Source organism: Rhipicephalus sanguineus, chromosome 1 (genome assembly GCF_013339695.2).
Source record: "Rhipicephalus sanguineus isolate Rsan-2018 chromosome 1, BIME_Rsan_1.4, whole genome shotgun sequence".
NCBI classification, from domain to species: domain Eukaryota; kingdom Metazoa; phylum Arthropoda; class Arachnida; order Ixodida; family Ixodidae; genus Rhipicephalus; species Rhipicephalus sanguineus.
In genome coordinates, this window is record NC_051176.1 from 95,420,774 (window position 1) to 95,444,236 (window position 23,463).

The 23,463-nt window shown below is 46.2% G+C and overlaps 1 long non-coding RNA gene across 1 annotated transcript in view; it reads right to left on the reverse strand.

Moving 5' to 3' along the window:
• Nucleotides 1–18,760: 18,760 nt before the first annotated feature.
• Nucleotides 18,761–23,463, reverse strand: part of LOC119394247 (uncharacterized) — a 56,374-nt gene continuing 51,671 nt past the window's right edge. The window contains exon 3 of the long non-coding RNA XR_005184083.2: nt 18,761–18,846. This is a non-coding gene — a long non-coding RNA (uncharacterized LOC119394247). The remainder of the gene's footprint in view (nt 18,847–23,463) is intronic.

Sequence of the window (23,463 nt, forward strand, 5' to 3'; positions counted from 1 at the left end):
AGTTGTCCAAATAATGCCTCGTATTTAGGCCCAGATGTAGAAAACCAGATTATAGAAATCTCTGCTGCAGTCATCAAGGAAAGCCTAGTCGCAAAAGTAAACGCTGCAGGCTGCTTCTCCGTACTTGCTGATGAAACGACGGGTATTGCTGGTATCGAGCAGCTTACTGTTTGTGCAATGTACCTTCATAAGGATGCGAACGAAATCGAAGAATTGTTCTTAGGCTTTGTGCAAATTCACGACCAGAGTGGCCGGGCCCTCGCCGATGCCATCATAAGTTTCCTTATAGACATGGGAATTAACATGTAGCATCTCCGTGGTTTAGGCTACGATGGTGCAAGCTCGATGGCCGGAAAAACGAATGATGTTCAAGCTGCTTTTCGTGAGAAATATCCGGCCGCACTCTACACTCACTGCGCAAGTCACTCCCTTAATCTAGTTCTGTGTGCGGCATGCTCCGTCGCAGACATCCGAAATTGTTATGGGACTCTAAAGGCGACGTCAGTCTTCCCGTAAATATTCTAGGCGCCCACACGTTTTGCGAAAAATGATAAGTTTAAGCTGTCCTCAGTCTACAAGGCAGCGCCTTTTGGGACTATGCGAAACGCGCTGGGTCGAGAAGCACGATGCAGTTCTTTCATTTGTGAGCCTCTTTGAGCCGTTAATTGCAGCACTAGAGGAGAATAAATTTAACGGAAATGGCGAAAGTGCAGTGCAGGCAAACAGTCTAATGTTGGCACTCTTGTCACCAGCGTTCCTTGTGAGCCTGCATGTGGCGAAGCACGTGTTAGCACTGACTTTGTCACTGTCGAAGAAGCTGCAGACGAGGAGTATCGACATGAGCGCTGCCATTGACGACGTAGAAGCGGTACAACAGAAAATTGAAAATGACCGCAAGAACGCGAATGCTTCTTTCTCAAAAATATTGGCACAAGTGCAGGCATTGACTGAAAAACTGAATGTGGAGATCACCAGCCGTCGTGCCGGTGTCCGGAAGCAAAACCTTGGGGGCAATGCATTCGAAAGCGCGGAAGAATATTTATATATAATATATATTCCGTTCATGGACCACGTACTAGCCCAGTTAAACCAACGGTTCGGAAAGGACAGGGCACTTCTAAAGGACTTTTCAGTAATTGTACCATCCGCAATACCACCAATGCAAGATTATCGGGAGAAAGAAGCAGAAAATCTCCTGACCGTTTTTGCGCATGACGTCGAAACGAGGGCTGCTTTGGGAGAACTGCGACTATGGTGGACAAAGTGGGCGAACAAAGCAGCAAACCAGCGCCCCAGTACCTAAACCGATGCCCTCTCTCAATGCGACAGCAGGTTATACCCGAATGTGTACAAGCTACTCCAGATTCTAGTAACCCTTCCAGTGACCACAGCCAGCGCAGAGAGAACGTTTTCAAGCATGAGGTTACTTAAGAACTACTTACGCTCCACGATGTCTGAGGAACGCATGGTTGGCCTGGCACTTCTGTACGCCCACAGAAATGTCGACATTAGCGTGTCGGAAGTCATTGACCGCTTCGCTAAGCTTTCTCGCCGGGTCAACTCTGTCCTTTGATACCGAGCAGGACAAAAATCAGCGCAAACGAAAGGAAAAGACACTGCTGTTCCAGAGTTCAGGTCAATGAGCCCGGACGCAATATTATTGTTAACCGCCTTTTAAAGTCGTGAGCTACCTCAAGAGAATCATTTGCAGTTTTTAGACATTAACCTGTCAGTAAACGCTACACATTCATGATGGATGTATAGCCCCCGTGCACGCAAAGACCTGCCGTACGAATCTGCACACTCGAAAACCGTGAAAAGAGCCATTGCGACAATGTGTCTGCGGTCTACGTTGTTGAAGTCGTGCGAGCACACCATGGACGACAGTTTTCAGGAGCAGATTTCAAGGCTGGTGGCAGCCAGTTTCCCTTCGGCGGTCCTAACCAGTGTGTCCAAATCTCTGCTCCGGAAGCTAAAAAGGATGCAAAAGGCAGCCCAAGGCTGTGCAGAAAAAGAAACCGCTGGTTCTGCCTTACATGCACAAGATTGCCCACAATTTGAAAAAAGTTGCAAACAGGCATGACGTTCCAGTGGTCTTCTCGGCACCCAACAAGCTCTCGAAGATTTGTGCCCGCATTTCTGAGCAAAAAGCCAAGCTTTCATGCGAAAAGAAGCACGCCCGGCCACTTCTGCGTTGCATGGTGGGCGTTGTTTAGGAAATTCCGTTGAGCTGTGGCAAGTCGTACATAGGCCAAACAGGCCGCTGTGTTAATGATCGTCTTAGGGAGCATATATTATCAAATAAGAATGGTGTGGATTCACACCTGCCGTTCCATTGTGTTTCGTGCGGCTGCGCACTACTGTTCGGAGAAACTCGTGTTATAGGACGAAGCAGGGAAACCTTAGCATGTGAAGTACTTGAGGCATATCACATACAAAGGAAGGGGAAAGAATGCGTCAGTGTTCCGTCGATCACTTTGTACAAAAAGGAATGCCTATTTTTAGATAGCGCTGTGCGATATCTTTTTTCTGTGTGTTTTTTTTTGTTTGTGCTATGTGATAGTCGCTTGTGCTGCGCCCCATCTTTGTGCGCATATCTGGAAGCACATATATTTGGGTGATGTGAGGCAAATAAACTAGTTGACTGACGCCCTATCCTCTCTTCTCTTTTTTTCTTTGCTTGTCTCAGTTGCGCCACAAATATTTTATTAAGCTATGCACCAACTCGCCCAACGTCACACTTTGCTAAAACCTAATATAAACATACGAATACGGGCATCAGGTGGACATTAACAGCCAATCGACAGCTTCACCTTGTTCACTGAGAGGTCGGCATACGCGGCGGTACCAAACAAATTCAGCTATTGGGAAGGCGTACTAGCGGCATTGTTTGTTACTTTTATTTGTCGTTTTTGTTCTTCATTGCTTTTTGAACTAGAAGTGACAACCCTCCTTTTATATTGAGTGCACAATAGTGGTTCGCACTTTTAAAACAGTTTTGAAATGGTTTCGTTATTTCTGCGCTCTTGCTTTATAGTTCTGTCCACATGGTGCGTCCGAGACAGCAGCTTGGCCCAAGGACATATCAGTTTCTGTCATTGTGGAGCATGTTCTTTCGCCTTATTTTGGGCATTATGTACAGTGATCATTGCTTAGTTTCGTATATTGATTGCAAATTTAAGTGTACATTTCTGATGTCTTGTGGAAGCATACTGCGCACTGTTTCCGGGTGACTTATGTTTTGCCCGTATTCGAGGTGTACTTTTCCATTCTTGTTTTTCTCTGGCCACATCATTTGTGCAAAAAGATGAACATTTTTCGTAAACAATCTGCATTAAAATATTTGATCTCGTCCTGGTTATTTCGTGGACTTCATATTTTTTTTTGTTATCAGGCGCTTCTTCAGTTTAAAACTGATGCAGTTCCAAAGTTTACGTGATATTTGCCGTACCTCTTACATACACACAAAAAAATAAAAAAAGGCAAAGATTGAAGACAGTTATTCCTGAAAAGATTTGCGGGCATGCCAACATAATATTTTTATGAAAAAGCACATTTCTTACTCGTTCTCGACAGTGCGCAGCATTCAAGAAGTGATTGATTTGCAGCATCTAATACAAATTGTCACTGGTAATACATGTTATTCATATACTTATTTGTTGAAAAAGTAACCCCCCCCCCGAACAAAATTCCTGGCTACGCCACTGGCGCCTACATACGCCGATGTCGTCCCTAGGCCCCTACTGCAGCCCATCATGCAGCCATATGAGCAGCCGGGCCCCGTCCTTCGCGTCCTGCGACACAGGTGGGACTTGCCCCAGCTAACCGATAGCGCACTTCCGACAGCCGCCCCATATGCTTTGCGTGCGGTCACGCAGGTCACGTTTGCACGTTATTACAATCGCGTGCAGCCGCCTCGAGTCGCATAAGCCATCATCAGCCAGTTCAGGCGCCCATATTACGACACACCTCCACGCATGCCACCGATGTCACGCCCAGCTCCATCTACCCGCCGTTCACCGTCTCCACGACGTCTCTCACTGTCGCCGATGTGCACACGGCCGGTCGCACGAGACCAGGAAAGCTAGTCGTCGCATACTACGAGGCAAGGAATGCGACGCTATCGAACTGTGAAAGCCTGAGCGAAGCCCATCGAACGTGATAGACATGTTTGTGGATGTTGCTCGCGCATCTGCCTTTGCAGTCACTGCAGCCGCCGTATTATGGACTCAAAACTACGAAAACTGATGACACCATTTTCCGGGCTTTCCCTCCATACAGCGAGTGCCCAAAGTATTCATCCTACAGCAGCATACACAGCTCGCATTGTCATCCAGGACGCTCTGTACGCTGTCGAATTCATCATAACTTCTGCGTGCTCACACGACATCATCCTGGCATGGGATTTTCTCTCCCGCCACGACGCCGTCATTCATAGCGCACCAGCCGAAATATAACTCTCGCCGTTCTTAGATTTGACGCGGGCAGACCGACGATCGGCTTCGAACAAGATACTCGTCAATGACGATACGAAAATACGACCGAACTCGTCAACGGCTGGTTCACTCTACTGCTACGGTCTCTCGGACAGCTTTGCTGTGCCTTCGCCATCGGACCGCGTTTGCACTACGAAAAGCTTGCTGGTGCCTTTTGGTACCGTGCAAATCACTCAGGGCAGCAGCGCTATTTTTGATAGCGACTCATCCCCATACATTGTTACGTTGCTGCGAGGTGAGTGTCTCGGCAGAGTGGGACCCTTCGAAGACGCACAAGTTATGAACGCACCCGACGACACGCACTCTCACAGTTCCGGCACGCTCAGCGCTGTTTCCAAGTCTGATTCGCCACCTACTGATGTATTTGGTACCTCCATTGCTGACAGTCTTACGCCGGTACAGTGTTCCAAGCCTCTGTGCCTCTCAGAATAATTTCATTCTTCTTTCGATGTAGCGCTAAATTCCCTAGGCTGCACGTCCAATCTTACGCATCGCATCGACACTGGCTCCCAATCGCCACTGCGGCGGCGTCCATATCGCGTATCTCCCGCAAAACGTCATGTAATTAACGAGCAAGTTGACGACATGCTTCGGCGTGACGTTATCTGACCTTCAAATAGCCCCTGGGCGTCCCCTGTCGTTCTTGTTTTGAAGAAGGACAGTTCTTTACGGTTCTGTGTGGACTAACGACGAACCCAAAAGATCGCTCGTAAGGATGTTTATCCACCACCGCGTATAGATGACGCGATTGACAGACAAGGAGCAGAATTCTTTTGATCTCTGGATTTGCCCTAAGGGTACTGCCGAGTACCCATGGCTGATGACGCTTGACCAAAGACAGCCTTTGTCACGTCGGACGGCTTGTACTTATTCAACGTCATGCCGTTTGGACTGTGTAATGCGCTCGCGACCTTTGAGCGTATGATGGATACCGTTTTCCGCAACTTGAAATGGCACATGCCGTCGTTTTCGCTCCGGACTTCTCCACGCATCTTCAACGCCTCCGGCATGTTTTGACACGCTTGAGCGACGCCGGCCTACAACTGAATCTAAAGAAATGCCGATTAGCAGCACGTCAGCTGACAATACTAGGTGTAGCGTTGTAATTCTCGCTCATCATCATTATCGTCATCATTTATTCCGCCACCGCGCCAAGTGTATCGGGTAGCTCATGCCGAAAGATCAAGGCGCGAGCTTGAAGAACGTGCTCACGATCCTGGTCGGACTGGACGCTGCAACCACTGCCGCTCCGCTTCGGCCGTTCGCCTTCTAATAAAGGGGCGAGAACGGCACGGCCACGTCGGCTGCCGTCTGCTTCGCTCTCTCGCTACAATGGTGACCCGGAGAACACGTATTTTGCCGAGCGGTCACTGCGATGTTTCCGCAACTTCCCGCCAGTGAGGCCGTTCAGCCCGTGCTAAAGCCGAGCGTGGTTCACCTCGACCTCGACGGCTCGAGATAACTCTGAGACGCCCGACTCCACGACTGCTGCTTTAGCGGACGCCTTGGAGTCTGCCACTGCCATCGACTCGCCCGCTGTTCGCCCCTCCATTACGGAGGCATCGCCGTCCACGCCCATCGACCAACACGACTTTTCATCGGCCTCGACACTCTGTGCGTCTTTCCAGTGGCGACCAGGATCGCCCTCAAAATCTACCGCAGCTGAAGGTCGAGCCCCGAACCAACTGCGGCCGAAATTCCGAGACGCTGCTACTATGACTGAAGCGCTTGAGGACAACGTGCTTGGTTTGTCTATGGTAGATCAGCCCGCACATATCACGCCTGCCATAAAGGCAGACATCCAGCATGCCGCCTTACGCACCAGCCCTCTTGCGCTATCTACCAAAGGTATTTCCACGAGCAGAGCCCCGTTCGGCAATGGTGACGGGCTTTTAACGTTTTCAGCACCCTAGGACCATTAAGGAAAAGTGGAATGAAAATGTTAAATGCCGCCTGGAAATGGTCACTACGTGTCGTTTACGGGCACAATATTGAATCTTCTCGAACATGCACACCTATGATACATCATTTTATCAGGCACACCAGCGGTAAGCGATCACGCGTCGACCTATACCTGAAACATCATAAAAATAATTTCAGCAAACTATAGTATAATTATGCCGTTAATTATTACGTAAGACCATGTATCTTAGTTATCAGAAACAAAACACGACGCCCTAGAACTGGCCTGCACTCCAGCGACTACATTATAATTCTGCCTCTTTGAACTATGAAGCGGTTGAATAGTACCTGCCCTTTGATGGTCCAAGAGAGAAGATACCTTTCCATAATTTTAGCACTATAGCACTATAGCATTTTTTTTACGTTGTATAGAGCAGTATTACTAAAATAAGTGTCAAGCAGTTGTATGACTTGCATTATTCGCTGCATAAAGGTCACCGCTAGAATCCTTCATTGACGTGCTATGCAGTGAACGCGAAGCAAAAGCAAACATCTTACAACCTGGTGGTTGTTCAGTAAGAAATTATTTTTTTGTCCCTTAAAACAAAAACTACTGTTTTCAAATTTTCTGTATGTCATACCAACAAAACATACTATACAATGATATATAAGCCATATTTTTACTTGGACCGCTACATTGCGAAAATGAAGCCGCAATATGGGTCCAAATGCTATTGTTCCCAACTTTGTCACAATATTGTGGCAATGTTTCTGCTCCATTCGCAGCCACAATGCTTTTATAATTTATTATAGGAACCAAAATAGCATAGCCTACAAAAGCTTGTAAATTCGGAAAATTGGGTAATTCGCGCGTGCTCCGTGGTCCCGGCCAGCATATGCACTGTTTAATGACATCAGACTCTCGTTAATTTGGTTATATTTGGCAACAACCCGGTTAATTCGAACGATCCTCGGAGCACGTCGAGCGCGAAGCGCCGCAAATGTGCGACGCAGAGGAACAAAAACAGCGTTCGCGGACAGCCGAAACGGCCGCGGGCCTTCAGAAAGGCGTGGTCGCCATCTACAATCGCGTTCTGATAGGTAATAAGGTCTGTGTTCAGAGCACGTTTTGGATTAGGAAACGAGGATTCATGTTGTGAACGAAGTCGCAAATGCACAAAATTGCGGCTTTTACATTGCTCTCATGGAAAATAAGTACTGGATTTACATATTCCTGAACACAATTTAAGTGGATTAAGTTAATAGACACTGATTTACTGTTTTCTTGATATTTTCGTTAATTCGGGTAGTTTTTCCAGTCCTGTGAAATTTGAATTGACGAGCTTTTACTGTGTGTGTATACATATTATTTATAATGCACGAAGATCCGATCATGCAACAGCGCATTTAGCCGCACGAGGTGTCCCCTCACCAGGGGCACATTCGCTAACCTCTCCATCGCCACGGGCCTTGTAGACGACATAGCCAATTCGCGGAGTAGGGGCACCCCTCCTGTGAAATAGAGGCTGATCTCTTGCGGATAAATTCGAGGCAAAAAATCCAAGGTAGTTACACTAGTGGCGCAAGGCTAAAAACACAGTGGAGCTGATCGGTTCCTAGCTGGTCCTGGCTACACGAAGTGATGCTAAGTTATAAGAAGTAACGCCAAGTGATGCTAAGTTCAGGGGTAGATGTCTGGCCGCAGTCTCTTCGGCTGACCGGGCAGGGTCCGCTCGGCGTCTGTGTTCACATTCTCGCTTAGCAGCGAGACGAGCATCTCGGTAAGCGGCTTCTTCCTCGGCCGCGCGAACCTTTTATGGCCTCCCCATAGCCTGCGTCTGGCGCACCGCCGCCACGCGCCGGCTTTATAGCGAACGGCCAGGCTCACGCGCAGTTGCTTATGACCTTTTCTACACATGCGCAGATGGGATGATGACATGCGTAGATAGTATTGCGTTATGCACAGATGGGGTGATGTCATGTGCAGATGGTATTGCATCATGCATGGTGTGATTGAGCTGTGGAGACAGGAAGAGGCGGGTGTGCGATGGGTATGCGCAGCTATTGACGACCATGCTACTGTTAGCCATGTAAGTCACGTGATCGATTGGTCTTTATTGGCTTTCGATTTGATTATTATTGATTGGATAGTTATTGCTAAGTAGGTTACATGATCGATCATCGAATGGTATCGGTCTTTGTTAGCTATCAATTGCGATTAGTATTGATTGGATATCGATTAGTTATAAGTAGGTCACGCGTTCGCTCATTGATTAGTATTGATTGATTATCAATTTGAGTAGTATTAATTAGCTATTTGCTATTGCTAAGCAGATCACGTGTTGTGTACATAGCTATGCGAGTGGTTGCTAGGCAACGCGAAGTGACGCCATTGGTTCGCAGAGATTTTTGTCTAGCCGCGGTATAAACGCTCGGCATAAACAGCGCCGCTGTTAATAAGACGGGAATCTTTGCGCGACAGTAATGTGCCCCCCCCCCCCGCCCCAGTTTAGGTTTAAACAAAATTGAGGACGCTTGCAAATATGTCCCTGCGATTAAGGACAGCATGATATGCGCAGTTAAATTGCGTGGTCAAAGATGCATATATGATCGCTATGTAACTGCGCCAGTTTTGCATAACAGTAATAATAATAATAATAATAATAATAATAATAATAATAATAATAATAATAATAATAATAATAATAATAATAATAATAATAATGACCAACAGCACACCCCTAACCACAACTGACCTTCGTTCACAAAGGACCTTCGTTCAAAACTTCCTACATTTTATGTGGACCGACAGAACTCATTACGCCCGATTCCAGAAGTAGAAAACTAACTCTCAGCCGACCGCATTCTGAGCAGTGTTCTGACCAGTGGTCATGCTTGCTACAGTCGCAGGCGTGAATAACTTTTAGTTTTAGAGGTGGTTCAAGTCCGATTAAGTAGACGCATTAAGCTGCATTTCCATGCCATTATGTTTAGATGTTGTATATGTCGCGCGGACAGCGGATCCGCCAGCATTTTGCAAACCGTGATTGGGCGTATACTTCACAAAATGTTACCGTGGCTTCACGATTGAGTTGTAGAAGAACGCCTGAAGAATATGCTGCAATAGAAACGATAACATCTTTTGCTCGCTGGTGCAAAAATGGAGGTCAAAATTGGAGCTGATGTCAGTCGTTTCTGCACACACAAAAATAAAAAGAAGTTAGCGTGAATACCTTTTTGTTTACAAGCACTAACCTTCGAAATATCTGTATCACAGCTACGGCCACGACGAAAAGCTGGAAGTCTGCGGAGAGATACCACAAGTGTGCCATGGTGGCCTGCGAAAATGAGATCGGGAAGGTTGCGATAATCACGATGACTACGAGTCTGCGAAAAGCGAAAACGAGTTGTAGATATTTAAGAAAGTGTACGGAGCCCACAAACTATTAGGCAGTTCGGCAGAGTGGCGACACACGCGCATGGCCATGAGTGCCGCTGGACAAGCAACAAGACGACGAAGCCATTAAGGCCTTTAGGCGAACGCTAAATAGATCGTATAGCGGGTTAGCGGCTGTCACCGCTGCTCGATTGGTAAAGCACGGCAAGCGTCGTACGCGGGATGTCGCTTCGGTTTCCATCGGAAGCTACTAATCCTACATTATTTGTTCGTTAGGGATGTGAAAGGTATAATAAATTTATTATAAATAATTCTGTCTACACATTAAACCGAGAGATGCGCGGCTTGATGCGCTGGCGTTTATTTGTGACGGCTGTGCTTTGGAATTCCCTGTAATTATTTAAAATCAATCCATTTGTTATCTGGCAAGCGTAAAGGATTCGGTATGGTGGTAAAAATGGCAAAGCGAGCACAGCGAGCAATATGCACACAAGTGCAGAAAAAAAAAAACACACGTGTCGCTGACTCCTAACAGGAAGGTTGTTGGATGTCAGCGTCGTACTCAGGCCTAACCAGATGGGGACGGGAGTATTTGAAACCACCTCAAACCGCCTTAAGTTTATATGCAGACAAACGTATGTGTGCGTGTATGCATGTTTCGATACACGCACACATACAAACACACACACGAACATGGTGTCTTGCTACTGGGGTATCCGCCCTGTGCGCTGTGCTCGTGCTGTTGCTGTCCTACATTTGTCCCTTATGCATTTTGGAGAGCATTCTACTTTTATGGCTCTCGTGGCTTCGTATGCACTAGGATCATGGCCGGGGCTACCAAGAAAGCGCTTTTCTCACATACCGTCTAAAGGAATAGCGATTTTCATGTAAGGTCATTACAGGGGTGTAAAGCCTTAAAAGGGGGGACTGACCGAAATGTAACAGAACTAAAGCCATGAAACTTCCGCAAAACAGCGCCATGATATTCTTTCTTCTTTTTTTTGCTAGAACCTTGTGAAGTACGATAACCCACGGAAACTTGAACAAAGTTTACCTTAAAACAATAGAACGAATGCTTCGGCATATGCTACGTACATTTTAGGAAGCACATTCACTCTAAACATTAAAATGTGAAGTCGTGAACATTTCACATTGGGCCATGACATCATGACGCTTTCTCGCAGTAAAAACTATTTCTCATTAGATCTCCGAACTACTAATGGCGTCATTCACAGCAGACGATTAATATTACATGAGAAACTGCATTTTTACCACAACTAAATCGTCCCCTCTCCAGTTGCGAATGTGGAGGATCAAATCCCACCAGTGATGTCGTACGTCAGCGTAGAACCTGTTGTAGAATTCTTTCGAGTTGGGTCCTGACGCCATCAGTGGCAGAAGGTAGATGCACATGATCATGAAGAACATGGGAATGGTGCTCCTGAAAGTAGTGACCGATGTAAGTTGCAGGGACTGGTGCCCATAATATTGTAGCACCCAAATTTTCCAACTTAAATCGTGGGAAAACAAGCTGTTTGCTTTTTTTATCTGTTACACAGTAATTGACAAGTGCTATTTGCGTATCCTGGAATAAATACGTATGCTGTTATCGTCGCTTAACGGCCAAATACCACACGAACAGCTTGATTGCTCACTGAGTTGAATGATGATACTATTCCGTTCAATTAAGGTGCACATGTTGGACTGGTTTACGTGCTTTTACCAACACCATATAGTTTACGTTTATTCACTGGAATCAGTATGCTGGCAATTTAGAGGGGGCCCCCGCTAACTCTAGCCAGAGTTTTAAAATATGCCGACGCGACGAAATGTGCATTGCTTACTATTCTATAGAATAAGCCATACTATTTTTTGTGCTCCATTGAATTGATTAATTAGGCATGAATAATTAACTAACTTTTGAAGCAACGAAGCTGGGCAGAAAATTTCAATGAGAAAGTTGTAGATCGGTTTTCAAAACGTCTGATTAGACTGCTTCTAACTTAATATCTATTAAGTATGAGTGTTTTTCTGCATACTACAGATGACTGCGAAATGTAAACAAATACCACGTGACATGCCCCCTCGTGCGCCTATGCGCGCCTAGGGTGCCTCGATCGCACACATCGAGGCACCCTATGCGCGCCGAGATTGCAGTGCTCCCTAACGTTCCGCGTGCAAACGACCGTAGGATTTGGCAGGGTGTGCTGCCCCGACAGGGCAGTAACGAAGGTACACGCACGCTTTGCTAGCGGTAGCACAAGCGAAAACCGCTAGGTGTGCTTATCGCTATCATGAACCGCCGCGAGGGAAGCATGTCGTTTGTACGCGGAACATTAGGGAGCACTGCAATCATGGCGCGCATAGTGTCCGTGTATATGCTACCGCAGGTAGCTCCCGTAGGAAGCATATACAGTAACTCTAGGCGCGCATATAAGCGCGCAAGCGGGCATGTCACGTGGTACTTTGTTGTATTTCGCGCGCATCTGTAGTAAGCAGAAAAGCACTAATATTTAATAGATATCAAGTTAGAAACTGTCTAATTAGGCGTTTTGCGAAACGATCGACAACTTTCTTCAAAAGTTAGTTAATTAAACATGCCAAGTTAAGTAATTAACCAGAACACAAAAAATAGTATGATTTGCTCCATGCAATAGTAAGTAACATGCATTCGGTTGCGTCGTCATAGAGTGCGTCGGCCTATTTTTAAACTCCATAGCTAGAGTTAACGGGGGCACCCTGTATAAACTTTACTAGTATGAGGAACGTTTGTGGATAACATCCGTTGAAACCTCATGCGAGAGTCCGAAAGTTTCATTTGATGTGCGATAAAGAAAACTTACAGAACATCTAATCTCGGTGATGTCACACAACATTCGGCGGCCTGCATGGATAGTCTATTTTTATGTACTGCTGCTGGTTACGAGTGGTTAAGAGGTCATGAAATTTTATCTGAGGATCGCCCCACGTGGGCGCTTGAATGCATTACCAAATTCTCACGCAGTTTCTCTATTTACCAGAAACAATCACATGTCATGTGGCTTGCTAGAAAGACTGATACCTTACTTTTTTGATGATTTTTTACAACATTAGTCATGTCATAATAATGAAAATTACAATTAAGAATGATTAGTCGCTTTTCCTAACTTTGTATCGGAATGCCTGTCACCAAAAGCTTCTGGTATTCTGTCAACAATGTTTTAAACAGCATGCGTTTGCACTTGTTCTTGTTGGATAAGGCATTTATTTCCGACATGAATTATAGGTGGCAAAAGAGCACCGCCTACTCCTCCTCTAGCCCGCCCTGCTGTGATGGCTGTTCTAGCTTAACGCGCACACTCTAAAAAAAGGAGTATGCGTGACTCTCTTCGGAGAGTTAAGGTTCCTAGTTTACATGCTTGTATGGATATAGCCAACTAATATGTCTGACTGTAATGTGCATAGTGTCATATGCTGCCAAATGAACAGCAAAAATCGGCATCATATTTCCATATTTATTCCTTATGAATATGAATAAATCAAAACGTGGTGATGGCTGGAGGCATCAGACTTGTGACTTGCTATGCTGTCGCTCCCGTTCAGCGTGAATTGCCATGAAACATGGTATCTGAAAAACAGAATATGATATTATGATGAGAAAAAGTCACAGTTTTGCCGTAAAGCCGAAGCAGTGAATGCAATAGCAACAAATTACAATCTCACATGTAGAACACCAAGAGGCTCAATACTTGCAGCACGCCCATCAACCGCAAACGACCCACGAAAAGAACACGCACATGATGACCACGAACTAACAACGTAACAGTTCGACACTTGAAGCGCGCTGCGCTTCTCAAACACAACGAAGGACGCTCGAAAAGAACGCTCACGTATACGCAGGACGAGCGCGAACAACTGTCCCAGTTACTTATTCGTGTTTGAGCGGCGTGCTACAACCCAACGCTCTTAGATATTTTTGTTTTCTTGAAAACTGCGGCGCGTGGAGTGGCCCCTCCGCGTCTCCTGCCACACGATGGCGTTCGACGCATTGTTTACCAGGCGTTCCGCCTCGCATGTGAGTCCAGTAATGGGCCACCTTTTAGTGCGCGTCTCAAGGACAGTTTTCAAACAGAAGCAAAATCTATCATTGCGTTAAAGCGCACCCTGCAGGCAATCTCGCGGCTGATACTGCACACGCGTAAACACCTCCGAGATCTGCATACAGCCAGCGTTAAATGGTGTATATAAATAGCTCACCGTTATTGCTCTACAAAACCGCTGGCGCGTAGTCGCGCTGTTTAAAGCGGCGCGCTGACGAGCGAGGAGTCGCAGGTTCGAATCCCGGTGGTGCGCTTTAAAAATTTTTTCGTGATTTTAGTTTTCTTTGTTCGTTTTATTTATATATGCATTCGTATACATATCCGGAGCATGACGGCGACGGCAACGGCAAAAATCAGCCGAGAGTGTCCATATAATTGCTATCGCAATAAAACGGAATTGTAGTAAGAGTTTGGAAAACGCTACACAATAAGTGATTTACACAGACATAATGACGGCTCAAAAAACAACATCAACAAATGCAAACAGGCATGGCAAGGAACAATATTTTTTGCCGTTATCGTGTAAAACACATCTTGCAGATAGTATCTTTTGTAACGTGTCATTTGGCAACACTTGCAGCACAAGATGATGTGAGCCTCTCTTAAACAACAAACTAAATTGGTTTAGGCTCCTTTGCGTAGGTGTCCCTAACCCCTTTTTCTACGTCGTCTTGTCCAACTAAAGGAATGTAGAATCGAGTGCTTCGATGGAAGGGCAAACGCCGCTGATGACTTTCCCATCACGAGTGGTGAGGCGCCAGACCATAATGGCACCTTCGTTTCTCCGAGTGTGGCTGTCAACTGGAGTGAAGAGGCGGGAGAAACGATCCAGAATTCTGGGAATAACCAACCCTCACAGACCAATTATTTCAATTTAAAACCACCCTTTGTGTAATACACCGCTACCGTACACACATCTGACACGAGCGTTTCGTTTTAAATGATTTCGCAATGAAATTTTCACGTAAAAGAAGGTGGGAACCTTGTTACGCAATAGGCACAGGCTATGCACGAATGAAAGCACTTTTTTTTGAGAAATCACTTCACAATTTTCTCCCGGAATAAACCCGGCTTTCCGCCGCCACATTACGGCACCTAAGCACATTCTCCGGCAGTCAGGGGCACTCCGTGAGCGGTTACTGAAAGCGTGTTTTACAAATGTAACCCATTTTTAAACACTCAGATAAACACATGCGAGTACGAGCGCTCAAACGACACCCAGCGCGCGTCTACGACATGTCTGATCCCGTCATGTCATATGACATGTCTGATCCCGTATACGTCGGGATCAGACATGTCATATGCTAGAATTACCGCACATAGCTCCCACAGTGACGTACACTCACTCGATTCTGCTATAACGCCGAACGTCATCGCAAATGTAGGCAAGCCACGAAACTAGCAAACAGAATCGAGGGAAAACAGTGCACGGGGGTGGCCCCAACAACACGCGCCGTCGAAACGATAGAGCTTTTCACCTTCTCGTCGAGGCATGTCCAAATTAAGTGACTACCGCGTACGTGCTGGTAGTATTGTGCTATAACTGCACCCCCAATCAACGTGTTTACGTCAACAAAAACTATTATATACATAGCGTCTAAGTGTTAAAGGGACACTAAAGAGAAACAATGAATTAGTTTAGATTGATAAAATGTGCTCGGAGAACTCTTGTGTAGTTTATTTCACCACCATAAGTTTATCATTAGAGCAGAAAACCAAGTTCAAAGTTTCATTTTTAAATTTCGCGCCGAACTTTGTAATTCGTGACGCAAATGATTTCAAAGAGCATTTAACGTATTTTGGCGCCACTGGTTCGACGAAATTTCCACAAACTCATCACGTCAAGTCTCTGGCCCTCTAAGAGGACAATGTATTTCGATTTAACCGATTAGGAACTACGTAGGCCCAGGCAGGCGCCGCCAAAAATATGTGACGTCACGGCAAATGGTGCGGGAATTACAAGGTGGCGTCACCACCTGCATTTTCTTCTTGCGCGATTTCTCGTTTATTATGCGTCTTCTCGCAGCAAGCGTGGTGTTTTTGGCATAGTGGAAGGCTGCTTTACTAATGCGAAAAAAATGGTGTTGCTCTTTAGTGTCCCTTTCTGTACAAAGACTTTTTTTCACGTTTCCACGCGCGGAACATGCTGCACACTCAATATCGATGAAAATTTTATAATGATGTAGACTATAAAGCGCTTCTCAAAACAACATCATGCACTTTCAGCAGGGCAGACCAGTGGCGTAGCCAGGGGGGAGGGACACCGGATCCGTGCCCCTCTCCCCCCAATTTTTTTTTTTTTTGCCATGGCACACAGAGCTCAAAATGACACTCGATCACACTGTCTGCCTGACCCCCACTTCAGATCAAGGAGGTGCCTCCCCCCCCCCCCCGCCGAAAAAAATTTCTGGCTACGCCTTGGTGCAGACGCAATGTGCGATCAGCAAACAATCGCCCTTGGTAATTGATTACATCGCTCATTTTACGAGAGCTTGTACAACAAGGCACATAACGGTCTCAACTCGTTAATTGACAGTTTTAGTTGAGCATTTGCAGCAGCCCCGTGGACGGAGGCTGCTGTTGGAAATGGCTGGCAGCCTACTTCCGCAGAGCTGCTGCAGACGGCCAGCTAAAGTTGCATAATTAGTACCTACGAAAGCAGTGCACTCACCGTTAACAGGCGCACGTTGTCTGTTTCCGCAGCTCCATGAATATGCCGCCCTCCAAGCGTCACTTCGATCACGGAACCTCCGCATACAATGTGGCCTGACCGCAACCGAAGGTGCGCATGTTCTCTTGACCACAAAACTACTAGACGAGACTCACGCAACCAACGGGGCGCATTCCACAATACCGAGGAGACTGAGAGGGGAGGCGCCGCGCCCGAGGCGCGCCCGCCTCCGACAGCGAGCCTTTGGCGCCACAACCCTAGCGCCAAACTCGCGATATGTATGGCGTATACGGCGGCGTAGTGGTCACAGAAGCCAATCCAAGCGCGCTTCACGAGAGTCAAATGACTCTTGCAGAAATGTTAATTCTCTTTTGCTGCCTCTACCTTCCAAAAGCAGTCAAGTGGAAAACCGAAGAGAGACACGGTGCCGTGACCCTCTTTTGACTCTTTTTTTTCTTAGAGTGCAGCTGTGCGCATCAATGTATTGACCGCACTCTGCAACGGGTGCAGAGCCTGGGCGCGCCGACATAGCTAGTAGTTTTGTGTGCGCTGTCTTCCGCGCGCATAGTGCAGGAGGTCGTGTTAGCGTCTCTTAAGGTAACGGAGACGCGTTGAAGTGACAGACAATGTGAAGCGATTCCTCACCTCTACCTGCCCTGTTCATGCCAGCTTTGTGACGCAGAATACTTCTGGTCATTAAGAGCAATCCGTTTATATTTACGTGTCCGCACACGACACCGTACAAGCTGATTTAATGAGGAAGGTATTGTTTGCTGCAATATACATGGTCAATAAAAGTGTGGTTATTGATTCAGGTCCGACGCATGGTCATCGTAATCAATGCTTCTTTTCTTTTCCCAGCTTGATGAGCGATGGCTGGATCTCCCTGTATAGATACTTATCGCAAAGTGGTTGAAGTTCCCCAGGAAAAGAAATCACCAAAAATCTGAAGTGCCTTAAACGTACATTCTTACATCAATATTCAGTTTTGGCAAAATTCCTGATGTTAAGTCCAACAAACACACCGCTAAGAACAACGGCAGTACGTTGTGCCTTATTTCTTCCTGGGATCTTACCTGAGAAACCGCCTTAAGAGTGCAACCACCGCAACCATGGCACGATTCTGGTTTTGTTTGTTAAGAGAATAGTACAGCAGATAGCCACTGCAAAAATGGAACAAAACGTAATACAGAGTCGGTTAACATCCTTGGGAAGTAGAAATTGTAGCTGTGCAGAAATGATGCAAACGCACGATTGTCTGCTTGATCTTGACAAGAAAACATAGATTTGTACATAAATATATGGTGAAACTTATTCTTGATTCTATGCTGAGTGAACAATGTAGAAAAATTTATGACAAGAATAATATGAGAAAATAGTTAAGACAAAAATAGCATCGTACAGTGTTTACGCAGTGCAGTATCAAGATAAAAAAAAAGTCAACTAGCTCATATTGTAGCTTTAGTCAGTGATAAAAGTAGGAATGAGACTAATGAACACTAGCTGTTCATATAAGCCTTATTCTTCGCTCGCGAAAGTGCACGAACAAATTTTGGAAAAACATAAACAGCGATGTAGAAGTTTAATATTACGAATAAGGCCAAAATTCATATTGCCACTTGCGCTTATTTTGCTACGTTTTTGTAACTGGTCCTTTGAACGTGTGATCACTGTCTTGCGCGGGCCGCGCCAGAATGTCTGGGAACATTACAGATTGTAGTAGATCATTTTGTCTAGATTGCGCACATGACGCGAATAGTCAAGACTATTCCAGAGCTTTCGCAACTACCAGTGATAAGGCTGGAAAGTTCGATGCATGATGTAAAAAAGGGGGCGCGTCCCAGCCATGATCAGTTTTATCGACGGCCGACGCTCTGTTTGCCGCTATCAGTGTACAGTGTGTATTGCTGTAGTTTTCCTTTCCGTTTGTCGGCCACAAGTTCGGCCAAATAAAAAGTTTCATCTTGGACACGCCGACTCGACTGCTACCTTCGTCGACGTCACGACTACGTGACAATATAAGCCTTAACCTTGCCCAATTTACATGATCAAGCTACACACGAAAAAAAAAGTATTTCCTTCGCGCATGTTATCAAACCGTAAAAAAGAGTAAGACACTGATGCTGCCTACCACTGTGAAAACTAAATGCTCTAAGTGCAAGTGCCACAACTGAATGCTTGCAGGATAAGAAGTACATGCAGCTTGCCTCATAAAGAAAAATGTGTCTACAGCCATGGAGCCTGCTGATATGATCGGTGACTCCCAGCTTTCGAATATGTACACAGCATTAAGCAGTCTTGCTGAAAAAAAAAAATCAAAACAAAACAATCCAATTTTAGTATAAAAGTTGAAAATTTCCCCATTATGGCAAACAGTGCTCGTAACGAATGCTTCGGAATTGTTTAGTCTAGGAAAATGCTTTTCGTCGCTTTTTCATTGTTCGCATATTATTCGTACTTTTTAATTGCTATACCGCTGATGATAGCGTGATTCGTGAACTAGAGCTGTTGATAAATCGTAATTAAAAGTGATAGTTAGCAGAGTGGTTGAAAAATATAATGCTTCATTTCATTTCTTTCTCAAAAGAAATTCGCGTACAAATGGGAGGTCATATTGAAAGCGTGACATTGAACAGAGAGAGAGAGAGAGAGAGAGAGATAGATAAAAAGGAAACGCAGGGAGGTTAACCTGGCGCGAGTGACCGATTTGCTACCCTGCACAGGGGTGGGGAAATAAGGGTAAGAAAGAGGACAGAGAGAGAGATAAAATGAAAAAAAAACACGCACACACATGCACACACACGCAAGACGTTCCGATCAGAGCCGTTCTGAGAGACCGGTTGAACGCAGAAAGCGCAGTATCGCTTGCACAGCCTTTTTCTGTGACGTTAGGTCCGGTCGATTCTTTCTTCCGACAGAGTGCGGTCGTCCAATTTGTCGAGCTCGCTGCAAATCGACTGTATCTGTGAACAGTACTGTGGGCAGTCGCACAGAACGTGTTGAATAGTTTCATCACTGCCGCAGTGGTCACATGATGCGGTGTCGGCCATTCATATGCGGCACGCGTACGCGTGCGTAAATGCGGCATCCAACCATAACCTGCCCAGAAGTGTAGCGTCACCTCGGCGAAGGCCTGGAGGAATTTGAAGGCTGAGAGTTGGGTCCAGGGAATATAGCCGCGCATGCTTGAAGTGCAGCTCGTTCCATTGCGACGTAGTACGTGCATTCAGCGTCGGTACTTCTCAAGTAGCAGGAGCAAAGCGAGATGTTTAAGAGCCAGTGACGACATATCTGCCTTTTTACGGATGTCAGGTATCGCCAGGTTGATGATAGGCTGAGTAAGGCACCACGGAGGAATTGAAGGTCTCGCGGCGGGCGTGAAGCATGTTGGTAAAGACTCCCGATACGCAGCTACCGTTCGGCGAAAAGAGGCGCATGGTCTGTCTGCTGGTAAAGAAGCTAAGTGGTGGCGGGGAGTCAGAGCAAGATGTCTTATATGTGTCCTGAGTGTTTCAACGTCAATGTGTGTCTTGACGAGGTGGTCTCTGGCGATCGCTATAGAAGCCACGGTCGATGCGCTAAGAGGCAAGCCTATGCAAATTCGGAGTGCTTGGGCCTGAACACTTTGTAATATTCGTAGGCTTGTTTTGCTTGCGTTGGTTAAAGCGGGCAAGCTGTAGCGCAGAAAGCCGAGGAAAAGTACCCTGTACAGCTGTAGCATAGCACTTGGTGACATTCCCCAAGTCTCGGATTTCTCGGATTTCTTGGAAGAAATCTGCAAGCCTCGATTACGGAGGTAACGGGCAGTTTGAGCGGCGGCTCTTTGAATTCTCGCTCGCAACTGCAGGTGTGTTAAGGCGGACGTCCAAATGCAGATATCATCCGCGTATATTGATAGCCTAACTGTGCTTGGCAGGTACTCAAGGATGGCAAGCGTAAGGTTGAACAACACAGGACTGAGTACGCCACCCTGGGGGACGCCACGGTAGCTGTAATGGGGAGAGGTTTGGCCGTCTTCGGTGCTCACAAAAAATGATCGCATTGAGATACAACTATGTATCCAGCGATACATCCGACCACCTACTCCTACCTCCTCGAGAGCGGTGAGGATGGCCCTATATGAAACGTTGTCGTACGCCCCTTCGAAGTCGAGGAACGAAGAAGCGCAGAGACGCTTACGGCCTTTCTCGTGTTGAACGAAGGTGACCAGGTCAACGAAGTTATCAGTCTTTAGCAGGATTGATAGGCGGGTGAGTTGGAACTTATCTATCTTTGCGCAGCGCACGAACTTGACAAGGACACAAGAGAAGAGGACGGGACAAGCGCTGATCTTCAACTGAAAGATTTTATTTGAAAAAACAAATATATATATACAGAAACACACGTGCCACGCAAGATTACACTCGATCAATGAAACGGATTTCTTGTTCCGATAATGAGACTGATGGCTAACTTATACAAACACTATCGCACTTAGCCATGTGGTACGCCTCTGAAATCTCACGTGTGCGTTGATTATGATGGCGAGTGATGATGGACGTTTGCTCAAACGAAGGCATGCACCCGCAATCCCGGCAGTGGTTGGCGAGGTGAGACGAAACGCCCCCCTTCAAAGAATTCGCATGCTCGCGCAGCCGAACATTAATACATCTGGCAGTCTGTCCGATGTAGACAGACCCGCAGGTACAAGGAATCTTATATACCACCCCCTCTGAACACGCGGTGTACTTCTTAACATGTCTGATTGAGCACGCATTATCACCTGCCCTTGCAACCCCATTTGCGCGTCTTTCAATCTTGCCACACAGGCTGCCCAATTTGATGCCACCCGAAAAAACAACATCAACCTCATATTGACCCGCAACTTTCTTTAATCTATGCGAAATAGAATGTATGTACATACGGAATCACAGCAAACCGCATTCGGTCGCATTGTGAAGTTGGTATCTGGTTGTCAGATTGCGCATTAGATTTTATTCTCTTTAGCAAACGCTCAGAGGTAGTTGCCAGAAAAGAAGTGGGGAAGCCGGCTGCCATTAGCCGATCACACTGATTCTGGAAGCTTTCGTCTATGGTATGATGACATGATTTTGAGATGGCCGAGAACAAACAGGAGGTGGCAATACCGTTTTTTACAAGTTTTGAATGGGCCGATGTGAAGTTTAGGAGGGGCTTCACCGATCGTGGAGCGTAAATCCAACAAACATGCTCACTTTTAAATCGCACATTTAGGTCAAGAAACTGGAGTTCATTTTTATGGTTGGGAACTTCGCACGTGAAAACAAGACCATTCCCCCTTTCCCTAAATGCTTTGAGAATGTTGACCATACCATGGGTGCCGCCCTCGCTTTCCATGAAGACTAAGTAATCATCTACATATCTAAATATATGTGTGCCCCAACCGTCGAAATCTCGCTCGAGATCGCGGTCTATCCTACTCAACAAAATATCACTGAGAACAGCGGCAACTCTAGAGCCTATGCAGACACCCGAGGCCTGAACAAACAAATCCCCTTTCCATGATACAAATGTAGAATCAAGATAGAAACGGAGAAGTTCAAGAAAACTTTGCACTGATATACCACATTTATCAACAAACCGCGTCTCGTCATTTAGTTCAGTTATGGTTTCCTTAACACACTGCAACAGAAAATTATGCGGTAAAGAATAAAACAAGTCTTGGATATCAACACTGAAGGCAGTCGTTTTTTTTTTGTTCTTACTGTCCAGGAAATCAACAACCTTTTGCGAGTTGCTAACCAAGAACAGATCTACAACAGTTAACGAGCTTAGGTGGGTCTGTAGATAGCCCGAGATAACATGCTGCCATGAGCCATGCTCCGACACGATTGCCCGAAAAGGAATTTCAGGTTTGTGTGTCTTGGCGGTGAAGAAAACCTGCAAGTGCAGGCTTTTGGAATTCTTCACCAAGGACCGCAGCCGTTCAAGCTTGAGTTCCGACAACAAAGCAAGTGCCTGCTTTTTGACAGATCCCGGCTTGCAAGTGACTGGTTTGAAGTTTTTTTGAACTGCGAGGACAGCCTTATCCTGAAACATTCCCGCATGTATAACAACGAACGACCCTTCCTTGTCAGACACCAAAAGCCGCAAATTACTGGCGGTGAAAGAACTAACTAATCTTCGCGAATGTTCGTCTCGACTGGGACGCGTATTATGCTTGGAAACCACATCAATGCACTGTTTTAAACAGAAGGATCGGTTTGGCTCCGAAACCTCGTTAGCGACAGGGGGTGTGCAGCTGGCTACTATCGTCTCCCAGTCATGCCAGAAGAATGTGCCGTCTTCTGCGCTCGGAGTGTTGGCGGCAGGCGCGGTATTCAAAAACTGTTTGCTGGTGTGTTGTGGTGCTGATGGTAATGACCGTCGCATGCGGCGACTATACGCTGAATGGTGCTCTACCACAGACGCTGCAACAGAGTTCCTTTGGAGGGCTGTTCTAAGGACGCTACCACCTCGACAAAAGGCGGACAAAGGTACAGGACGGGTTATACTTCTTGGAGGCGCTCACATTGACGAAAAGGACCGTAAGATTCTGGGGCTCGGTCCCAAACATGCCTTTGAACGAAGGTTCACTGCCACGGAAAAATTGGCAATGACTCATTCTGTCGCTAACCAGGTTTCGGAGCCCAACCGATCCTTGTGTTTAAACAGTGCATTGATGTGGTTACCAAGCATAATACGCATCCCAGTCGAGACGAACATTCGCGAAGATTAGTTAGTTCTTTCACCGCCAGTAATTTGCGGCTTTTGGTGTCTGACAAGGAAGGGTCGTTCGTTGTTATACCTGCGGGAATGTTTCAGGATAAGGCTGTCCTCGCAGTTCAAAAAAACTTCAAACCAGTCGCTTGCAAGCCGGGATCTGTCAAAAAGCAGGCACTTGCTTTGTTGTCGGAACTC